Here is a 13704-nt window from a genome sequence, read left to right as displayed (position 1 = left end):
AGGGGTTGTTGTCAGCGTGAGCTGGCACAACACTCCAGACTCACCCCCAGGGGCTGGCCGTCGGCACGTTTATTACCAGTTCCCACAGCAGTCTTGCACTGTTCCTCCCACAGTCATCCAGCCAGCGTTCACTGAGCACATGCCACGTGCCGTTCCCCACACTGGGAATGCAGTGTTGAGGGTGGAACTTGCATTCTGGCAGAAGGAGACAGACCAGCCACAAACACGTAAACAGAAATAGGTCATGATTAAGTTCAAGGATGAGAATACCAAGTGAGATGTGATGGGGTGAATGGGGCCACCTTGGTTTTGGGAACTGATACTTACCAGAAACCTGGGACAAGAAGCAGACAGCAGAACAAAGACTTGGGAGAAGCAGAGAGGAGGCAGTGTGGGGCACCTGAGTCCCAGGGAGTCTGGGTTACCGAGAGGAGGTGGCTGCCCCTGCAGTTCTGCTCCCCCGCCCCTCATCAGGAGCCCCAGGGGACAAGCGCTGAACTCAGTCTCCTCAGCCTGTCCCCTCTGCCAGCTCATTGTGTCTCACAGGCCAGGTGCTCCAAGCAGAGCTACGAGAGCTCAGCTTCTCCACAGGTAACACCAACCCCTAATTCATCCAGGAAGACATACCTCTCCCCATCCTGGCTCCATCCTCTTTCACTTTTCCCCCTTCTCCCCACGTTTCCAGCCCCCTGATGCAAGTCCAGGGTCCACAGGTTCTACCTGTCTGAGCCCCTACCCTTTGTGTCTACCCTCATTGACTTTTTTCCCCACACGACTCGGCGATTCCCTGTCTCACAAGTCCTGCTTCTTGCTCACCCTTTCTGCCTCCAGGTCTCTCTGCTGGTCATCCTCAGAGGTCTCAGTCCTGCTTCTCCAAGCTGAAGCCTCTCCTGCACTGCTTATCCCCAAGGCTGGACCCAGCTCCTCTGTAGTTCCCCAAAGCATAGCTAGTGCCCGGCTGCAGCGTTTAATGAAACTTTCCTAAGGGCTGGGGGTGACATGAGTGATTACAAGACAAACAGATCATCTGAAACTGAAAATTCTCTAACCAGGGAAGGAAATATCCACCTCAAGTCGTAGCTGTCTCTGCCGATGGGAGACTGCCTGCAAGGAAGATACTAAATCGTTACTCAGAATAATACAGCCTCCTATGACGTTAGCCTCTCAGGCCAAGATGGGTTCTGGGCTTTACCTGATAATCTAAGTCCCCCAAGGGACCCCCACCCCCAGGAGCTTCTCCCCGGGGCCTCACAAACACTCTATAGGTGGTTCCTGCAGCAGGAACCTGGGCTGAGGGAGACATGAAGCTGAGGTCAGCAGTCTTTCCACTCACCAAGTGGTGAGTGTGCCCAGAGGGGTTCCTGTTTCTAATTCACGCAAAGGCCCAGTGTTAACAGCATTGCAGAGAGATACATTCCATGGCCAACTGTCAGTCAGATTTTTCAGAAGAGAGCAGATACTCAGATAAAAGAAAAATTGTGCTTATAGGGGTTTTTTGACTTTGTGGGAAGCTGGGATGAAAACTTAATGGTAGGAATAATACCCCAAAATGTTGATATTATTTATAACTTCATATAAGCCTCTAAATCCTTGGGGGAAAGAAAGTGTCTTCTATCATATCCTCTTTTCTTTTCTTTTTTAAAAAATACTTATTTATTTGAGGGGCGCCTGGGTGGCTCAGTTGGTTAAGCGACTGCCTTCAGCTCAGGTCATGATCCTGGAGTCCTGGGATCGAGTCCCACATTGGGCTCCCTGCTCAGCGGGGAGACTGCTTCTCCCTCTGACCCTCCCCACTCTCATGCTCTCTCTGTCTCATTCTCTCTCTCAAATAAATAAAATCTTTAAAAAAAAATATTTATTTGAAAGAGAGAGAGCATGAGCAGAGGGAGGGGCAGAGGGAGAGGGAGACGCTGACTCCCCGCTGAGGAGGGAGCCCATTGTGGGGCTCCATCCCAGGACCCTGAGATCATGACCTGAGCCAAAGTCAGATGCTTAACTGTCTGAGCCACCCAGGTGCCCTGATCATACCCTCTTTTCCAAACAACAAACACGTTTAAGGATCTCTCTCACACAGAAAAGTAAGCTGCAAGACATGACATTTTTTAAAATTACCACATACCTAATTGACTTTTTTTTTTTAAGATTTATTTATTTATTTATTTGACAGGGAGAGACAGTGAGAGCAGGAACACAAGCAGGGGAGTGGGAGAGGGAGAAGCAGGCTTCCTGCTGAGCAGGGAGCCCGATGTGGGGCTCGATCCTAGGAGATCCCAGGACCTAATTGACCCTAATTGACTTTTCAAAACGAGTTTGTGTTTAACCTATTAGCTGTATTTATTCCCTACAACTACATCCCAGAGTTTAGGCTCATTCTGAGAACTTCTCCCAAGTTTCTCCCAGGAAGAACACATCCATACGCATGCCTGGGGAAGGGGAGGGGAGCATGATGGGCCTGGGTAAGTGGAGGGGGCGGGGAACCCCTGCTTGAGGCCGCCATGTATCGGGTATTTTCTCTCTCGTGGTATCACAACAGGCTACAGATTCTACAGCTGTTCTCTCTGGCCTGTGTAAACTCTGGGCATGGATGACCATCTCCTGGGGCAAATCTGCTAAAGTGAGTATCACCAGCCAGTTAGGGTGAAGCTGGTCCCAGCAGGTGCCCGGGAAGGAAGCCCCCAGTGCCTGCCATCTCTCCCTCAGGTAGTCTGTGGAAGCAGCGTCAACAGCCCCCTGGCTTTTTCCTTCTCATTTTTTTTTTTTAAGATTTTATTTATTTATTTGAGACAGAGAGAATGAGAGAGAGAGAGAGAGCACACGAGAGGGGGGAGGGTCAGAGGGAGAAGCAGGCTCCCTGCCGAGCAGGGAGCCCGATGCGGGACTCCATCCAGGGACTCCAGGATCATGACCTGAGCCGAAGGCAGTCACTTAACCAACTGAGCCACCCAGGCGCCCTTTCCTTCTCATTTTAAGCTACTCTCCTTAGGAAGGAGAATTCAGATTTTACCAGGTCTCCCTCCTTCAAAAGCTTCCACAGGCTGGCCATGGCTATTTATGTTCCCTAAATTAATTTTCTTTTTTTTCGCCTTTTCTCCTGATGCGTCCTTAACCTAGAGCACCTTTCCTCTCCATTCTTACCATATAAATCACACGTAATCCTCGGGGTTCGATTGAAGTGCCACCTCCTCTGTGAAGTCTCCAGTGAACAACACCCCACTTAGCATGAAGTACTCCCAGGATACTTTGATTGTGATTCATATTGACCACTTACTTTTGCTTTTGCTTTATAGTAAGTTTCATGTTTTCTCTCTTGACTCTGAACCCCTTGAGGTCTGAGATTATGTTTCCTCCCCATGCTGAAAAGTAGGGGTTTTCATTATTCACTCAATTGATGTATTTAGCTGATATGAGCTCATTGCTGGACCTTTACTACAGATGGTGACTGAGCCTTTCCTCTGTGGTCCATAGAAAAGTTTCCAGCATGTGATCATCAATAGGCAGGAGGGGACTGGTCAGTGTGAGAGTCCCAAGGGAGGATTGAGACCCAGGCAATCTGCACACGGCTCTTCAAAGTGGTAGAAGCATCCAGAGGAGAGGGGCAAGTTACCCACACATGCAGCAGGCTGAGAGCATCTACCTACCATTGTCCGGCAAATGAGAGCTAGAGGATACTGGGATCTTGCTCTTTAGCCAGAAAATGCCTACCATCCATAAGTGGTGATATCCTGGAGTCAAGGTCACTGGTGAACAGATCGAGCGTCCATTTTATTGTATACTAAACATTGGTGGGTTGGGAGGTAGCTAGATGACTCTTCATTCATTATCTCTTTGGTATTTATGCTTAGCTCTTCATTATTTTTCAGAGCTCCATTTGTCCCTTTTTAGGAAGTGCTGAATTTAAATACTCTGGTCTCGTTTGTGGACCAGCCAAATAGAACTCTGAGGAGCCAAAGCCAGCCACGTCCTCCCCATCTTCACTGACCGACACTTGTGTATGGCCAGCGTGAATGAGGACTGTGAAGGCAAGAGGGGTACTTCAGCTGCTCCTATGTGGTCACTCCACCCTGGGTTCCTGCTCTGCTGTGTGCTCTCCCATCCAACCTCTCTGCACTGCTTGCAGGCTTCAAGTCCTAAAACACAAATCTGACCGTGCTCCTCCCCTACTCCAGTCGCTGCCCTTTTTTCAGACCAAGATCAGGTTCCCTATCCTGCCATTCCTGGACCTCTGTGACCCTGCCTCCATCTCTTCCTTGTACTTTATTTTGAGGCCATGCCCAGTTTCTGGTGGTCTGCTCCATGCTTTTCATTCACCCCCATTACCTTGCTCTTGCTTTGACTTCTTCTTGTGCTAGCCTCTCTACCTCTCTTTGCGTGTCTAGATCCAGCTTGTCTTTTAAACATCTCATCAGTTGTCATCTTCTTCAGGAGGCATTCTGGAGAACCTCCTACTATGAGTTCAATGTCTCTTGTATGTGTTCTCTCCCACTGGTACCCTGGGCCTACCCCTACCATAGCGTTTGGTGCCACTTGATATTATCTGTGTACCTGTCATCCACAGCCCATCCAGCTGCTCCTTGAGGATAGCAATTGTTATTCATTGTTGTATAACCAGTACCTGGCGAAATGCCTGGCACAAAGTCAGCATTGAATAAACTCTTGTTGGATAGAATTCCAATTTCTTCTATCTTACAACTTAAAAAATCATTGTTGATTTGTTAGTTGGACTCTGCATGACATATTTTCAAAACTACAGCTACAGTGGTTCTGTTAATGTGTAAAAGTAACCCAGGGCTAGCTCGCTCTGAAAGCCAAAGAAGCTCCATTTTCTTGAAGAGCAAATGAGCTCTACCTCCCGTCCAGCACTCAGTTCTCCAAGTGCAAGGCAGCACCCGTGAGAATGACAACAGTGCCAAGTTCTCAGTCTTTGTTCAGATGGGATTTGTGGCAACAAAAAAGCCCAGACAGTTCTCAAAAGGATCTGGGCAGAGAATCATCTTAGTTTAACAACAGGTTGGAAGAACCATGACCATCTCCTCCAGAAGTTCATGTTTGGACTCCCCAGGCTAGCTGCTTATCCACAATCTTTCAAGATGCCTCTTCACACTATTTGCATCATTTGTTGTATGTATTGTGGCATTCTGTTCAAGGAGTGCTCAATCAAGTTTCTTTTAAAACAATCACCTTGCAGAGGGATGTGGGGGATTCAGTCATTTATTTATATATCAACAAATATTGATTGAGTACCTACGATGGGTATACATCTGTGAGAAAAAATAGACAAAAATTCTTGCCCAAGTGGAGTTTATATTCTAGTGGGGAAAACCAGGAAATAAACATTGTAAATGAGCATGTTATGTATTGTTGAAGGTAATAATCACTAATTAATAAAAATAAAAATACAATAGGGCAAGTAAGGGGGACCAGAAATATTGTAGTGGATTTTTTTTGTTGGTTGGTTGGTTGGTTGGTTGGCTGGGGTTTTTTTTGTTTTTTTTTTTTTTTAAGGGGGGAGTGATAATCTAGAAGTAATGTAGGTCTCGCAGAGAACTGAAACATTTGAGCAAACAGTTGAAGGAGATGAAGGAGGAAGCCACGTAAGTATGCAGCCTGAGAGGTGGCCAATACAAAGGCCTTAGGGAAGTTTGTACAAGGAGCCCTGAGAACAATGTGGGGGATGCCGGGTGAGGGAGAGAAATAGGAGATGAGATCAGAAAAGTAACAGGTGTGCAGGGCTCAGATTACATAGAACCTAATAGGTCTTTTTAAGGACTCTAGTTCATACTCTGAGATGAACAGGAAGCCATTGCCCGATTTTGTAGAGAGATGTGACGTGATCTGAGGTTATAACTGATCCCTTTGATTCTATATTGAGAATAGACTGTAGGGGGCAAGGGTGGAAGGTGGGAGATCCACTAGGAGTCTACTGCTGTTATCCAGATGGAAACTATAGAGGCTTGGACTAGTGTAGAAGCGGGGTGGTTATATTCTGTATGTATTTTTGGAAGGAGACCTAATAGGATTTCCTGATGTAGGGTATGACAGAGAGAAGTGGAGGATGATTTCAGTGTTTTAGGCCTGAGCAGCTAGAAGTGAGCTGTGGAAGACAACTGGTAGAGCATCTGTGCAAGGCGATCAGAAGTTGGACCTACCGAGTTTGAAGCGTCTATTGGATAGCTACAGGGAGACATCAAGTGGAACTTAGATGCAGAAATCGAGAGTTCCAGAGAAAGGTCAAGCTGACGTTGTAAAGATGGTTGACATATAAATGGAGAAGAGAAGAGGTCCAGGGACTAAAAACTGGGACATTCCAATACTTTAAAGGTAGGAAAAAGAAGAGAAATCAACAGAGACTAAGAAGGAGAAAATCACTGAAGTAGTAAGAAAACCAGGAGCATCCAAAGACGAGAGAAGATACTATTTCCGGGAGAAGGAAGTGATCAGATCTCAGATGTTGCCAAAAGATCGAATAAGATGAGGACTGAGAACTGACATTGAGTTTATCAATGTGCTGGATATTGGTGACATGGGATACTGGGTTGATTGTGTCCTCCCAAAATTCTTATCTACCCAGAACCTTTTTTGGGAATATAATCTTTGCAGATATATTTAGTTACATTAAAATGACATCATACCAGGGGCGCCTGGGTGGCTCAGTTGGTTGGGCGGCTGCCTTCGGCTCAGGTCATGATCCTGGAGTCCCTGGATCGAGTCCTGCATCGGGCTCCCTGCTTGGCGGAGAGTCTGCTTCTCCCTCTGACCCTCCCCCCTCTCATGTGCTCTCTCTCATTCTCTCTCTCTCAAATAAATAAATAAAAATCTTTAAAAAAAAAAATGACATCATACTGGATTAGGATAGGCCCGAAATCCAAAGACTAGTGTCCTTATAATAAGAAGACCATGTGGTAAAGACACAGAGAGAGCCCACGAGGAGAATGTATGGCGACGGTGGAGCAGAGATTGGCGTGATGTGGCTACCAGCCAAGGATTGCCAGCAACCACCAGGAGCCAGGAGGAGGCAAGGAAGGATTCTTCTGGAGAGTCTTCAGAAAGAGCACGGCCCCACTGACACCTTGAATTGAGACTTCTGGCCTCCAGAACTGGGAGAGAATAAATTCCTATTGTTTTAAGCCACCCAGCTTATTATATTTTGTTATGAAAACCCTAGGACACTGAGGCACTTGGTGCCTTAGCTTGGGCTGCCGTAACAAAATACCGTAGACCGGGGCTTACACAACAGACGTTTATTGCTCACAGTTCTAGAAGCTGGAAGTGAGAGGTCAGGGTACTGGCATGGCTGGGTTCTAGTGAGGACTCTCTTCCTGACTTGCAGATGGCTGTTTTCTCCCTGTGTGCTCACATGGCGGGTGGAAAGACAGAAAGAGTGCTAGCTCTCTGATGTCTCCTGTAAGGGCTCTAAGCCCATCATGAGGGCCCTACCCTCAGGACTTCTCACCCTAGTTGCCCTGCAAAGATCCCATCTGCAAATACCATCACGTTGGAGGTTAGGGCTTCAATATATGAATTTTGTGGGGTACACAATTCATTCCATAGCACTTGATAAAGCAGTCATTTTACATCTCTGTACCTTGATTTCCTCATCTGTAAAATGGGGATAATAATAGTATGCCCACCTCAGAGAACTGTGGTGAGGAGCAAGTGAATTAATAGATATAAGAGTCTTAGAATAGTTCATACTAAATGCTATGTAATATTAACTATGATAATGATTTATAAATCCAATCATTTTGTTTTGAAATTAAAACACTCATTTTCATTTGTTCTTTGTTGAATTCTCAATTAGCTCATTAACTTGATAGATTATATTTCCCTAAACTGCTAAACACTAATTTCACACTTAATCAAATTCTCTTAAACATTCCAAATTAAAGAAAAAAAACCTTATAATCTAGCAAATAAAATTCTCCTAATATTTAAGCACTGTTTAAGCAATCAATTGGCTAAATTCCCTAAATATTTCAAACTGAAGCCACAAATTTAAAGTGTGATTATGTCAAACGCTTCAAACATCTAACACAGTAGGGGTTAAACAAAATCGTTCTCAAGCACTGTTAACTCTTTTTTAAAATAAATTTTATTTTTTAAACGGTTTTAGGTTCACACAGAAAAACTGAGTAGCAAGTATAGAGAGTTCCCATATAACCAGTGTTTCCACATACACACATCCTCCGCCGCTATCAACATCCCCCACCAGAGTGGTCTGTGTTGTTACAATCAATGAACCTGCACTGACACCCAAAGTCTATATAGTTTACATCATGATCCATTCTTGATGTTGTACATTCTCTGAGTTTGCACAACTATACAGTGACATGTATCCATCATATAATGGCAATGTATCATACAGAGTATTTTCACTGTCCTTAAGATTCTCAGTCAAGCACTGTTAACTCTTATAATGTGAATAAATAAAAAAAAAACTTATACTTTTAGATTAAATCACCTTAAGCATTTCAGCATCTTAGAAAATAAATTTATAAACTTAGCATATTGGATTTTCCTGAGCATTTAAATATTAAACGTTAACTAGTCAAGTTATCCTAAATGTATCTGTTGAAATCATAAATCTAGTAATTTTTACTGTATCATATTATTAAGCACTTACCTCAAAAACGTAAAGTGGAATTGTGTTCACAAAATGGGTTATTACACTGAAATAAATATAACCTACACAAAAGCATTATTACTTCATCATTTAGAGTTCTTGTTTGTTATACCTTTCTGGTATTACAAAGTTAATTTTCCGAAGAGCAGGGAAGAGAATTATTAGTTCTTCAGTGGCAACTGAGACTACAGATGGCCATTCAGAGGCCTGAGTCCCAAATTGCAAAGGTTAGATACCTGTGTACAGACGTGGGAAAGGGCTGGATTGTCCCCCGGAAAATGTCACCAGAGCTGTGCATTCACAAGGCAAGGCCCTTCTTCTAGCTGGCTTCTGCTAGCTGTGCTGTCAGTGGGAGATAACACCAGGCTTTTTTAGTGGGATTTCATTTCACAATCCAATGCGTCTCATATATCCTAGGAACACTTCAGCTTGCACCCTGGTCCAATTGTTTTTATAACTTTTTTTCCTTTTTCTTCCCTGATTTGGGTAGATGGAATTCTGTGGGAGCATGCATGCACACATATACACACTCTGTTTCTCCCCACCACCATCCCAGAGCAGCTACAGTCAAGCTGCTTTTTTTTTTTTTTAAGATTTTATTTATTTATTTGAGAGAGAGAGTGCGAACACCAGCAGGGGAAGGGAGAGGGAGAAGCAGACTCTGGTGAGCAGGGAGCCCAATCCCAGGACCCTGGGATCATGACCTGAGCTGAAGGCAGACGCTTAACCAACTGGGTCACCCAGGTACCCCTACGGTCAAGCTTCTTAATGAGACTTCATTTACTCTCTTTTCTTGCTCAGTGTCCTGTTTCTCTGGTCCTTTACTGACAACTGCAAGCTCTTCAAGAGTAGGATGTGCATCCGTCATCTTTGTGTTTCTAATGGTCCGCACATTGGCCTGGTGCTCAACAAATGTTTGCGGAATGAATTAATGAATAAATGTTAACACATTGTAAACTTGGAGTAACAAACTCCAAACATCCTCTGTGCAACTCCATCAGGTATGCAACAATTCCCTGACTTGTCCCCTCATCTGAAAACTCTGACAGCACCCGTGTAGCGTACCTTTTTAATGACACGTCACTTCCAGCCCTTGCTTCTCGCTTGTTTCTGAGGAACCTTGTCAGGACAGTGTACGTGTCACACATGCCAACACTCACCGCCTTTCCCCTGAAGCTTGACTTGACAGTGGGTCTTAGTGCACTTTCCTACAAAGTCTAGAATGTTCAAAGTTACTCTCTGGGGGCGCCTGGGTGGCTCGGTCGGTTAAGCAACTGCCTTCAGCTCAGGTCATGATCCTGGGGTCCTGGGATCGAGTCCCACACCGGGCTGCCTGCTCGACGGGGAGTCTGCTTCTCCCTCTGATCCTCCCCCTCTCATGCTCTCTGTCTCCCATTCTCTCTCTCAGATAAATAAATAAAATCTTTAAAAAAAAAAAAAAAGCTACTCTCTGAATTGAAAATCCTTTTTAGAAAGGTGCTGTGAGGGAGTTGGCATTTTGGTGGGGTGGCGCAGACAATAACTTGCCATGCTGGGCATCGTACTCAAGAGCATACATTTGGAACCATAAACACACGATGGCAGATGCTGGCTCTGCCATTCACTACCTTTGTTATTTGGCCTTTCTTGGACTCAGTTACCTCTGTAAAAATGTGATTGTAGTATCCATCACAGAGGGTCCAGGTGAGCATTGAAGATCAGCTCTGCAGAGCTCTTAGGATAGAGCAGAGTGCTTGAGTGCTCCACAAAGAGTGGCTATTACCCAAGTGGACTCTCCTTTTCCAGCTGTCGCCCCAGCCCCTGGCTGAGAGTACAGTCACATTCACACTTCTTTAACACGATTCTTAAACGGGTGAGAGGCAATGAAGAACAAAAATGCCCTCTTCGGGGAAAGAAGAAAGAAGCTAATCAGATTCTAAGCGGGGGGGGGGCATGAGGTTTCCTCATATATTTTGCAAAGCAGGGTTAAGTAATAGTCAACAAAATCACGAGATTTGTATGGTTTTTAAATAAAAATTTGAAACACGAGGATAACCATAATGAGCCCATGTAAGACTGAATCATGTAATGAGTCACTTCAATTTCTGACAAGCTTCTTAGTTCAAAGATACTTCCTGTGATCAAAACCCATTTTCAAATTCGCGGGAAGATATTATCTAATGATCCACCCAGTCTTTTCATGTTCTTAATTTGGGGTCAGTTTCAATGGCCTGTCTCACATCAGCTGCCATTTCTGTGATCAAAAGGTCGCTTCACATGACAGTTTTCATTGAGATTGTTCTCATCTTTGGTTTCAATTCAGTTTAATTCAAATGGGATCTGTATGTCTTGGGACAACTGAATTCACTTCAGTTCCCCTCTGTTCTGATAAGATTGTAACCGCTACTTCCTGTTGATGCCACTGAAGTTCCTGATGCCTTCCAAAGCCCTGGTGCTGCCGGGGAGGCCACTGGTCAGATAACAAGGACGCTGCCGCTTCTGCCCCTGAGGTGGGCCCGGTGCCAGCCCTGGAACCAGTTAGGCCAGCCTCCTGGCCACCAGTGTTGGCACCACCATTGCTGTCTCTGGTCTCTACCACCCCGTCTCCCCACCAAAACCCTACTGGCTCAGTGCTCTTCTGAACTCTGCAAAAGTCTTTCCTTACACCTCAGTTTACAGAAATCTTGGGAAGCGGCCCATTCGGTTGTAAGAGTTTGGAAAGGTGTTGTGATTTGCTTATTTTGTTTTCTTTGGCTGAGTTTTTCCAGGCTTTCCCCCCGACAGAAGGCAGAAGGGGTTGGGCCACAGCACACTTCACCCAGGCCACACTCAGAGTTGCCCTTCTCCCGTAACAACTGCTTTTTTCCCAACTGAATTGTATAGCTGACTTGCCCTAGGAGAAGTTCATTTCCAAGAAGCTTCTCTTGAAAGGCCCCTGGTAGAGACGACCCTACCATTCCGCCAGACCTGGAAACACCTTTATCCTGTCCTCTTGTGGGCTGGCAGGCCAAAAACATTCTGGGGCCTTTGTGGCACTGTCCAGAGTAGGAACACAAAGGATACTGGGACCAGCCAGGATCAGAGCCCGGAAAATAAACCCAGCTAAAGAAGAGCGAGACCCAGCTAAAGAAGAAGAGAATAGTTCCCTCCACAGTATTCCCAGGGACTGAGTTTGATTCCAGCTAATTGCATGGACAAGGAAACTCCCCAGGTGAGCAAAACCCAGCTACGGAGGTCAAGTCAGAGCTGTACTATAATTTGGCCCCTGGCAGCATGGTCTCTGCTAATGGTAGCCCTGGGTGTGGAGACTGGTAGAAGATTGGCTAGAGTTCCAGCCCAGCCCTCCAAGCAGGCTTCAGATAAGGCCATAACACACCAGGTACAGAGGTGGTCCCTGAGGCTGGGAACTTGGGGAGAGCTCTCCCCAAAGCAGTGTCAAGGGCCTGCTCAAATGGAAAGAAGAAACTAAGGTCAGAACAGGGAAGATTGAGGTTGTGCCTAGAGCTCAGGGGGCAAATGAAGCACACACACAGGTAACTAGCCAGCGGAGTCCAGAGAAATGGAATGATAAAGTCAGAAGCCATGAGTGGACTGTGGCACCCACTGCATGCTCCTGACTCAGACTAGGGTTTCTTAAAGTTCCTTCATCTGATTTAGAGTACCTGGAAAACCAAGGGAGAAGCTCAGATGTGTAGACGGGACTTACAGAGTGAATTTAGGAATGACGTAATTGCTGAAGCATAGGCTTTGAATTAGAAGCCTTGAGTTCAAATCCCAGCTCTGACACTTAGTAACAGTGTGACTTTGGGCAAATTAATCTTTCTGTATCTTTGTGTCCACCAGTAAAGAACCTCATAGGTTCTTTCTAGGGTCCTTTTAAGGATTTGTAAAGTTCCTGTCCTGGTGCTTGGCACATAATACACACTCAAACACTGAAGGAATATGGTACATGGCCTAGTTGGCTAATAGCAGCACAACCAACTCTGGTGGGGCTAAGCCGGTTGACAGTTTGCCTTCCCAGACAAGAAGGCCTCAGGGACTGGCAAGCTGTCCTGTAGATAGGGGTCTCACCGCTGAGAGAAGGGGCTCTGGGAAGATCCTGCCGGATGGGGGTGGTGGGCTGGGAAGGAGAGCCCTTCATAGAGTGCTTCAGAGCATCAGCTGGTCTGGGAAGGTTGTTTTGAATCACAATATAAGACAAATACCCATTCACATTTTCCTTCTAGACTCAGAAAGGAACATCCTTTCCCAGGGGTACGGGTATGCCCACAGCCAGGGGCACACTTCAGAGTCGAGGGTTAAGCCAGACATGGCTGTCCGTCTGCTCTAAGTTAGAGCCTCACATGTGAACACTAGATCCGTAAAATGCAGTCCATATATTCCAGTTTCAGAATGTTTGTGGCTCTCCCGTAGTTAATATATATCTATTTCGTTATTGCTGTGTCCTTGGGAGTGACTCTGGTTTTCTGTCTGGGCCAGCAGCATTAATACCCTTAATCTGTTTTGGAACATGCCCTGAGTTTAAATTAAATCGATGCTGCACTGAGTGTGAAACAGGAGAGATCCTGCTGTTCTAAGTCTGGGCTCCACTGAAAGAGCCCATCCTTCACAGCTTGAAAACCAGGAATGGATGATGCACCACACAGACACCCCACTCCACTCCCCAGCCTTACTTCCTCCCCTTCTACTCCTCACACCAAAGTCTGCCTGTTCCTCCAGTGGGCTATACACCTCGTCTGCCTTTGTGCCTTTGTATGGGCTCTTTCCTCTGCCCCAAGTGGCCTTCCCTCCTTCTCTCCTGATGGACTCCCCTTCAGCCTAAATGCCCCAGCTTGACTTACCTTTCAGAATCCTCTCTGTAGACCTCCTCAATCCCCTCGTCCTTCTTTGCTCCTACGCATTCTCTGCACACCTCTCTTACTCACCTTCTCGCCTTGTAACTTCTCCCCCTGTAAGCCCTTTGAAAGTGGGGTGTATGTCTTACTTGTGGTGTCCCCAGCATCTCGGGGATACTCTGTGTCCCCAGCATCTATCACGGTGCCTGGCACTTGTTTGGTACACATTAAAAATGTATGAATGATGACTACAGCTTTGTAGTATATCTT

General features: G+C 45.8%; 1 protein-coding gene and 1 long non-coding RNA gene across 2 annotated transcripts in view; one reads left to right on the top strand and one right to left on the bottom strand.

Annotated features, from left to right (window-relative positions):
* LOC145716204 (uncharacterized) overlaps window positions 1-13704 on the bottom strand; it is a 58154-nt gene that overhangs the window by 1188 nt on the left and 43262 nt on the right. The window contains exons 2-3 of the long non-coding RNA XR_014138708.1: window positions 817-988; window positions 45-195 (exon numbers count right to left, since the gene is read on the bottom strand). This is a non-coding gene — a long non-coding RNA (uncharacterized LOC145716204). The remainder of the gene's footprint in view (window positions 1-44; window positions 196-816; window positions 989-13704) is intronic.
* Window positions 1-13704, top strand: part of LOC145716203 (synaptotagmin-9-like) — a 52314-nt gene that overhangs the window by 32651 nt on the left and 5959 nt on the right. The gene's annotated exons all lie outside the window — the stretch shown is intronic.

Source organism: Leptonychotes weddellii, chromosome 11, assembly GCF_054177405.1.
Source record: "Leptonychotes weddellii isolate Sample4059 chromosome 11, ASM5417740v2, whole genome shotgun sequence".
Lineage (NCBI taxonomy): Eukaryota > Metazoa > Chordata > Mammalia > Carnivora > Phocidae > Leptonychotes > Leptonychotes weddellii.
The sequence above is the reverse complement of the archived record's forward strand: the minus strand, read 5'-3'. Positions and strand labels throughout refer to the sequence as shown.